This window comes from Solea senegalensis, linkage group LG20 (assembly GCF_019176455.1).
Source record: "Solea senegalensis isolate Sse05_10M linkage group LG20, IFAPA_SoseM_1, whole genome shotgun sequence".
NCBI lineage: Eukaryota > Metazoa > Chordata > Actinopteri > Pleuronectiformes > Soleidae > Solea > Solea senegalensis.
In genome coordinates this window covers 5175864-5184379 of record NC_058039.1, presented here as the reverse complement: position 1 = coordinate 5184379, position 8516 = coordinate 5175864, and the positions used below count along the sequence as shown (strand labels likewise).

At 39.5% G+C, this 8516-nt stretch overlaps 1 protein-coding gene across 5 annotated transcripts in view; it reads left to right on the top strand.

Moving 5' to 3' along the window:
- Nucleotides 1–1983: 1983 nt before the first annotated feature.
- Nucleotides 1984–8516, top strand: part of trps1 (trichorhinophalangeal syndrome I) — a 102617-nt gene continuing 96084 nt past the window's right edge. For 3 of the 5 annotated variants that reach the window (XM_044053025.1, XM_044053024.1, XM_044053020.1), the window contains exon 1: nt 1984–3038. The gene's annotated coding sequence lies outside the window, so the exon portion shown is untranslated. The remainder of the gene's footprint in view (nt 3039–8516) is intronic. The other 2 variants (XM_044053023.1, XM_044053022.1) reach the window with 2 other exon arrangements.

Genomic DNA, 8516 nt, shown 5'->3' with positions numbered 1-8516 from the left:
TAAACATATGCAAGCACTAATAACACTGTGAAGTCGCTTCAACAAAACCATCCATTAAATGAAATAAAATATTCAACTCAAATCCTGTGCTGTCTGTGGAAAGTGAAAGATGAGAGAAAGTTCCGTTGACTTAGATGTTGCTGTACCTACATAGTTCATTATAGAGCCATTCATTTGCCCTGTGGTCGACGAGGTAGTGATAGGAATTATTAATATGTATGGACCTCTGATCTTACAGGGGAGACTGCTTCAAATCACAGACTGAATTTATATTTTACACATTATATTTCCTAAAGGTTTTTATTTAAGATATGCATTTGGTAAACCTGAGGTTCCTTGTGTAGTTTGAGGCTGTGAAAGATTGATTTCCATTTTAAACACTTACCGTGAATAATGAGGCAGTTTATTTGGTTTAGTTTGTGTTAGTTAGATTTGACCATTAATATTGAAAATGTGTTAAATTGTAATAGAATGTATTTTTGCATAAATTAGAATTCAGAATTACCCTCTTGTCTTTAAACATTGCGAGACATAACTGCCTAATTTATGATTTTATTTTTAGGTTTTGCAATTAAACGGTCTGTGTGTGTGCACAGATACATCCCAGGTTGTAATCACCTGCCCTTTTGCCCTCTGACCAGGTTTTTTTTTTATGCTGCCCGTAGCTTCAATTCGTAAGAAAAAAAACATGCCCAAATAAATCTTGTAATATCATTTTTGTACACAGTCATTTTGTAGAAACCTGCCGAGGAGGATTATTAAACATTTGCATCTGAGTGTTAGTAAGTAGAAGATGTGCCACTGCAACGTTATTTATTTTTTACAATAAATAATATTGAGGAGACTGCAGTTTGAGGAGAACCCCCCTCCCCTCCCCCCAACCAGGAGTCAGTTCACTTTATGTTTGGCTGAGTAATGGATTTAGATCTTATCCACATGGAAACAGAACTTACTCTACATGATCTTTATTAATAATGAAAAATATATTGAATAAATGAAATAATAATGATTAGTGTCCAAAAACATGCAGATTTGGGGATTAGGCAAATTGGACACTCAACTGTAGGTGTGAGTGTGAAAGTGAATGGTTGTTTGTCTCTATGTGTCCCTGTGATGGACTGGCGACCTGTCCAGGGTGTGACCCACAACTTTCACCCTATGTCAGCTCAAATTGGCACAGCAACCCCCCTGCGACACTCAAGTGGAGGATAAAGTGGTACAAGATGGATGGATGGATTATTATTACAAATTGCCACGATCTGGACAATACTGTGATCATTTTGTGACACTTCTTACTAACTAACTTTAACTAATTTTACTAAGTATGTTTTTTGGAAGTACTGTACGTTTTTTTTTTACATTTTAAATCACATTTGTTACTGAGTAAAACAATAGTAAATCAAGCACCGGAAACTGGCAGTGAATGATGAGGACAGGTGAATTGGCGTTAATTAAGGTCCCTTAATGACTTAATGAGTGAATGCGAAAGTTGAAGCATTTGTAACCTTTGACCCATTTTGACTGAGTTAATTGTCAGCACTTTAATTTGTAAAGGTTTGCCTTTAATTAAAAAAAACAATTAATGTGGGATTTGGGTCCCCTTGTCCTTTTTGCTACACAAGACAGAACTCCAAACTTGTTAAAAACCTAACTAAAAGTAACTTTTTGGTACATTTTACTTTAACTTGAATACATTTTAGACCAGTACTTTTACTTGTACTTAAGTAAAATGTTATGAAAATAGTGGTACTTTTACTTAAGTATAACATTTCAGTACTCTTTCCCACCTCTTCTTATCACACTGGAGTTGTTTTTGAGGATGTGTGTTACTTTAAGAGCTAATGCTGGTTGAGTATGAACAGTGTAAATAAGTGAGATTACAGTGCGTGTCACTTTAAGAGTCAGTCTTCGGGTGGCTTCTTGATATTAATAGAGCTGCTGTGTCTTCCTCCTCTGACGTAATGTCCACAGCGTACAGACAGACATACAGAGAGAGAGAGAGACAGAGAGGCAGACAGACAGACAGACAGAGGTCCTGGCTGTCACAGCAAAGCGATAACACTAGTCTAAACCAAAAAAAAAAAGAAAAAGAAATATGAGATAAAAGAGATGCTCTGCTTTGGTTTCGCTGCGGCTGAATAACAACATACTGTAACAGCGGAACAGCAGAGCCAAACTCACCCACCATTCAGTCGCTATTAGTCTAGTTTAATGTGCTGCCGTAAAGCTTGAACTATCTCTGTCCATCCCAGACCAAAGAGGGAAAACAGCCAAGACACAGTCACACCGTCCGACATCATCAACAAACAAAAAAACCCTCAAAGAGACGAAGCAGCCAGCCATCAGCCACCCAGCCAGCCTGCCACCATCTTAACAGAGACACACACAGAGAGAGAAAAGAGGCTAATGCTTATTTTTGATCAACAGGTAAGCTGCTCCAAAAGGAAACACTTAACGCACACCGTTGCTCTTTCTGGAGTTGGAGTTTAAACGGAGAGAGAGAGAAAGGGTTCTTCGCCTTAGAGTCGGAGAAGTCGCGAAAATGCACGCTTGTCTCTGTGTGTGTCGGACAAGTGGCGAGATGAGATTTGTTCGCCTCCAGAGGCTGAGGAAGAAGCCGAAGCTCATATCGGCGAGTGAGTGTGTGTATGTGTGTGAGTGAGTGCTGCGTTCAAGGGACAAATATCGCCGTTCGTTAGCCGTTGGTGGTTTTACGACGGACAGCAGTCGGTTTGCGTCTTATGTAACTAACGGCCTGAGCAGCAGCAGCAGCAGCAGCGGCGTCGGTCAGGAAAAGAGGGATTCACTGAATGAGAGGGAGGAAAGAGAGAGAGAGGGAGAGAGAGTGTGGGGGGAAAAAAAGAAAAGAGCAGCACCGCTTTGAATTCACATGGCAATTCACATTTAGGTTAGGACACACAAACGCTACACAAATACCAATTGGGGGGCTACTGCAAGGGAACGGCTACTGCTTTGATTTAAAGGCTGACTTTGTTGAAGGCAGCAGCAGCAAGGACGTGGAAAGTCGCCTCAAGTAGGTTTGTCAAGTTTTTGTTTCTTGTGTTTTTGTTTGTTTATTTATTTGTTTGTTTATTTGTTTTGTTTTGACACTAAGAAGCATCCCGAGTGAGGGGAGGAAGCCGGTGACCCGGACTGTCTCTGCGTCCACACTGTCGCTGCCTTTTAGACGTTTTCATTGATAACTTTTTCCGCACACAAGCTTGATAAGTTAAAAAGTTGTGCTTTCTTGCCGCTGCCGAATGTGACGCACGTCGCAGTGGAGGAAAAGCGGGTTTGAAACCAAGCTTGATATGCTGGTAAAAGTTTGTTCGCTGCTAAAAGTGGTGTGACTCTGGATCAAAGAGTGTGTGTTTATTAGGTGCTTTACAGCCGATGTGGCGCTGTTTTTTGCACCTCTTTCATTGTTGGGAAGCACGAGAGGCGCATGGTGGATGTGAATTGTCGTAAAGAGGACATCATCCTCTTTATCAACTTTAACGGAGAGCAAGCACTCACTGCAGCATTTATGCTCATTTATTTGTTTGTTTGTTGTTGTTGAACTTTTCCTGAGTGATGCCGGGAAGCCTGAGATGCATTTCCACTCGACTTTGAAAAAGTTTACCCCCCTTCTTCTTCCTCTCTCTCCCCCCTCCTCCTCCTCCTCCTCCTCCTTCTTGTCGTAAGAAACTGTGATGTTCCTTTGAGATAAGGGAGCTGGGTAGGCATGACAACTCTGAGGGGAGAGCAGAGTATGTGCAGCCAGCACAATGAGGCACACACTGCTAGGAAGCCTTTTAACATAGTCCTTCACAGTTCCTCCAAATCTGGCCCCCAAAGAGCCGCTTCTATGTGTGGACTGACTTTTATCCAGCAGATAACCTCAGGACAGTTTTTAAAGCAGAACAGGCCAGTGAGGACTTCACTGTGACCCCCACACACCTGTCCACAGCTCCCACTGGTTTACAAAGTAATTAATATTCTCATGTATTCATTAATTTAAAGCGTACGCCTCCAGCTTAGAAATCACCAGGAGTTATTGCATTGACTTTTTTTTTATTGCACTTAAAGAAACTTAAAGTTTTCTTCTTCTTCTGCCAAGTAGTTTTTTTGTGCAACTTTTGCCAGTTTTGCAGCAGCCGAGAAAAGACATACATGTATCTTCTTCAGCTCATGTAAGTGCGTGGATTGTCACTCCAGAAAATATCTCCTATGAACAAAGTGATTCATGGGACGTTTAAGGTTTAAAGTTTACTCTCCCAAGTTTTAAAGGCAGCGTTGTAACACAAATCTTAACCCTGGAGCTGTAAACACAGGAGTAGATATTCAAGCACCATAACTTGAGTGAATTTAACTTCAGGGACAGACAGGAGTGTAAGCCGTACGCCGTCTGTTAGATTTACGATGATGACAAAAGATTTCTATTACATCTTTGAAAAGAAGAAAAAAATCTCATAATCACTAAAACGCCGTCAAAAGTTAAATCATTTTACACTATAGAAGCTTTGAATATATGTCAAAATAAAAGTTACTTATCTACTATGATATATGCATCATTATTTAATTACTAATAGTTCCAGAAATTCACGTTAATTATTTATGTTTTTATAATTCAAATATATTGTTTTCATTTCTTTTTATCAATTTATTATTTAAATGTTTGTCATGGATGATGAGTCTGATACTTATCGTCACTTTTAAGACGCTTTTATGAGCAAACCATTAAAAAAAACTGTCATTAAAAATAGTTGCCTAATTTCTGAGCAGTTTTCAGACGACGTGTTTTATGTCCATCACGACCGTTGATGTTTTTATAGATGTGACACACTCTGGCCTGCTCATCGTCTCTCTTAACTCTTTTCTTTACTTCCAAAGTTATCATGCATACAATATCCCCTTTATTAAACTTTAATAAAGTTTTAACAAGTTTCTATAAAATAATAAAAAAAAGGACTTCACTTTATCAGAGTAGCTTTATTACTTTTTAAGAAATTGTTCTTGTTTCCAGACACTGGATATTATTGTATCGTATGGCCTTGTTCGCTGCTCCTATTAAACGTCAAAACAGTTGACGACTTCCTAAAGTGAACCTCTGCTTGTAAAACTCTTTCCTGTGTGTGTGTGTGTGAGTGTGTGTGTGTGTGTGTGTGAGAGAGAGAGTAAGTGAATGAGGGGAGAGATAGCACAGCACTTTTTTCCTGTGTGTGTCTGTAAGAGCAGCCATGGCTCATTCATATGGCTGCAATATGTGAAGTCTCTGCGGTGGAACTGGGAAGAGAGAAAGTTTTGGGAGAGAGAGGGAGAGAATGAGAGAGGGAGAGAGAGAGAGAGAGAGAGAGAGAACACATGGAGTGAGGGAAGTCTGAAATGTCCTGTTCAACTAGCTGGAATGTATCTCCTGTGTTTTATTGATGGTTTGATGTTCTGTAAGACATGAGGAACAACTGTAGTGATTTTGTGGGCTGCCATGCATTTGTCTTTGGTCGTTTTCAAAGTAGTGCAGCATTACCAGTGTGGGGGGGAAGAAGGCCAGTTAGAGCTAAAAGGAGATTTCGTCCCGGTTCAAGCGGCTTTTCTGGGGGAAAATTTTACTTTTTCATTCGTTCATGCACAATTGATTTTGCTGCGTCAAAGTCGAGGGGGGATTCTGAAAAGACGGAGCCGTGGAAATGTTTATCGTACACTGTAATTGTCTTTAAAGGCATTTTAATTGTTGTTATCAAAGTTTTTCTTCATCTATTAGTTAGTTAAAAATTGGAACGTAGACATTATTGCACAGAGTTGTTCAAGAGCTGGAGAAGTTGCTAAAATCTGATGGTGCTGTGAATTTTACACGGTCAAGTCAATAATCTCACCTAAGCTAGATAAGAAGCCCATTCATCAACAAGAAGGCCTCTGCAGTATTGACTAAAGTTTGTAAAACTTCCTCCACTATACGGTAATACGGTACAAGTGTCAGATGAGGTGTTTAATGTGCTTTACGCTATCAGCTGAAATTCATCACAGGTGAAGGGAACGCGCGGAATAATTCCTGCTCATTTGCGGCCGTCTCTCTCCCTCTGGTGCAGACTGATGTGGTCCTCGCTCTGTGCACGCTGTCCTGTTTCTTTGTGTTATATGAAGCAACGAGTGAATGCAAAAGAGTGATTTTAGTTTGTCCCGGCCTGTTATTACTCTCTCTTAGAAAAAAATGTGGATGGATTCTATATTAACATACAAGAAAATAAGATAATCATTCACAAACTTGTTGCCCATTTCAGGCATGTTTAAGGAAGTGAAAAACAGTTGAGCTGAATAATAAACTCGGTTAAGAGACAAACTGTTATTTATTACTGAGGTGACTGAAGTAAAGCTATTGTTTTAAAATCAAAATAATTACTTTATTCCCTTTTTCAGTTCTTAGTTCCTTTCATTAGCTTTTTTCTTTGTGTATCTGTGCTTTTTTTTTTTTTTTTTTTTAGTATTTTGACGTGTCAGACAATTAGACATGGAAAGCCTTGCTCAGATTATTATAGTTTACGTCATCACAGGTGAAGTGTAATTACCGTGTCCGTACCTACAAATTAAGATTTCTCCGAAATAATCCAGTCTTTGTGATACAGCTGATGCCACACTGGTGAAACCTGGGGAAATCTGATGTGATTTCAAAATGTCAAGGACATTTGTGTGGACACAACTCCCGATTTATTTATTTTTGACTCCCCTTCCCATTTATTTATGAACGTGATCTGACTTGCGCTGTTCCAAATAAGCAGGAAAAGATAACATCTATTAAAGCAATCAGCTGTTATTCATCTCAACCCTGCCTGCAGTTCGGATAAAGGAAAACATCCATTTGTCACGGATAGTTTATTTAAAGGAAAAACCTTTTTGCAAGGCTTCTGGCTCTCTTGGCTCATAGCTCGGGAGCTAGCACTTCTTAATTACCAGGTCTCTTGTTTTGCTCATATCCCAAGGACACAATTGTTTTGAACTTACTTTACTGCCTGGGCACATTGTTTTGTCTGTTTCATTGCTCTATATTAGCTGCTTGTTACGTCAGTGATACAGGGATTTGAGCTCATTCTCTTGTTGCACTTACTGGAAGTCATTCTGGAAAAGAGCGTCTGCTAACTGCCCCAAATGTCATCCCCACTCTCTGTCTGTGGTTAGTGCAGCCTTGTTTAGGCTTGAGTTAGTTTCTTATGTCTTTGGTCTATTTTAGACTTTTTAAGTCCGTCTTTTAGACAGCCTGCTTCAGATAACGAGCACATGGTCCTGGTTTTGGGCAAAATGGATCCTTTTTCCCTCCCAATTTTTTTTTCATTTTTTTTGGGACATACAAGTCCTAAACATGGGACAGTTTTGTTCCTTTGATCCCAGTGAGTAAATAGTCCTTGTGTCACGATACAGTGCACACTGATAAAGTGGTGGTTGAGCGGGTTTAGGCGTTTCCAGTTGAAAGTGGTAGCACAGGGAGCAGGTCGTACTACTCATCAGTTTGCCCTGTAATATTTACAGAGAATCAAATCCACAAAATATCACATTGTTCTTAATTGGACATGTGCTGTATTTTACGGCCGCATGTCAGTCCATTTTGAACCCCTCCTCTAACACAACATTGACTCCTGAGCGAGTTCATAAATGCTGTCTAGTGTGCGAAACCTGTTGCTGTGTTTGGTGATGCGTGTTGACTTGTGAAGTCTGCTTTGACTCAGCAGTTACTTAATCAAGTCCTTGCTTCCTGTGTGCACCCAGACATTCAGTTGTCATGTTAGTTTTGACCTTATGCAAAAAAACAAAACAAACATGAATGATTTACTCAAGAATTGCATTTTTTCCTTCACGTTCTTTATGCTAGACACATATTGACTGAATGCTTCGATCGCAAGCATACGTTTCAGTCCTTTAAAGGTGTGTGGGTTTGAATTGCTGCCTCCCTGCTGAGTCGCAGTGAAAAAAGAAAAGGAAAAAGTTGCGTCTTTAAACAGCTGTGACTATCTCGTTGAGTCGATTTAAAGTTGGTGTCACAGAGATCGTATCACGCATGAGAATAGTTTTGAGGAAGTCCTGGGTCATTAACTCTGTGTTAAACAATAATAAATGGCTTGTTTACGTCGATTCTTTAAATAGTCTCTCAGCCCGTCTACACTGAAGGTACATAAAAAGTACGTTTGACTCCTGTTACCCAACAGTATCAGGTGTTATTGTGATAATGGCCAATAAAACATTCCCCTTTACACCTTTTGAAAATGTGTCTCTGCATTAAAAGCTAAAGTCCCCATTACAATACCTCATGACAGTATATACTGAGCCAAAAACCTGCAGCACAAAAAGCATTAAAGCAGAATTAATGTCGCAATTGCCCTTTTTAAAGTTTTAATTCTTGCATAATGAATTTGAATGAGCTCCAATATTGGTTTTCCCCTGAGCAATGCTGTTTTATAATTGTGATCAGTGGAGTGAACCTAAATATTTCCAGCTGTCATATCAGGACCTTGTTCGGTTATCAGTGTATGGTACTTTAGCTGGAGTTTATT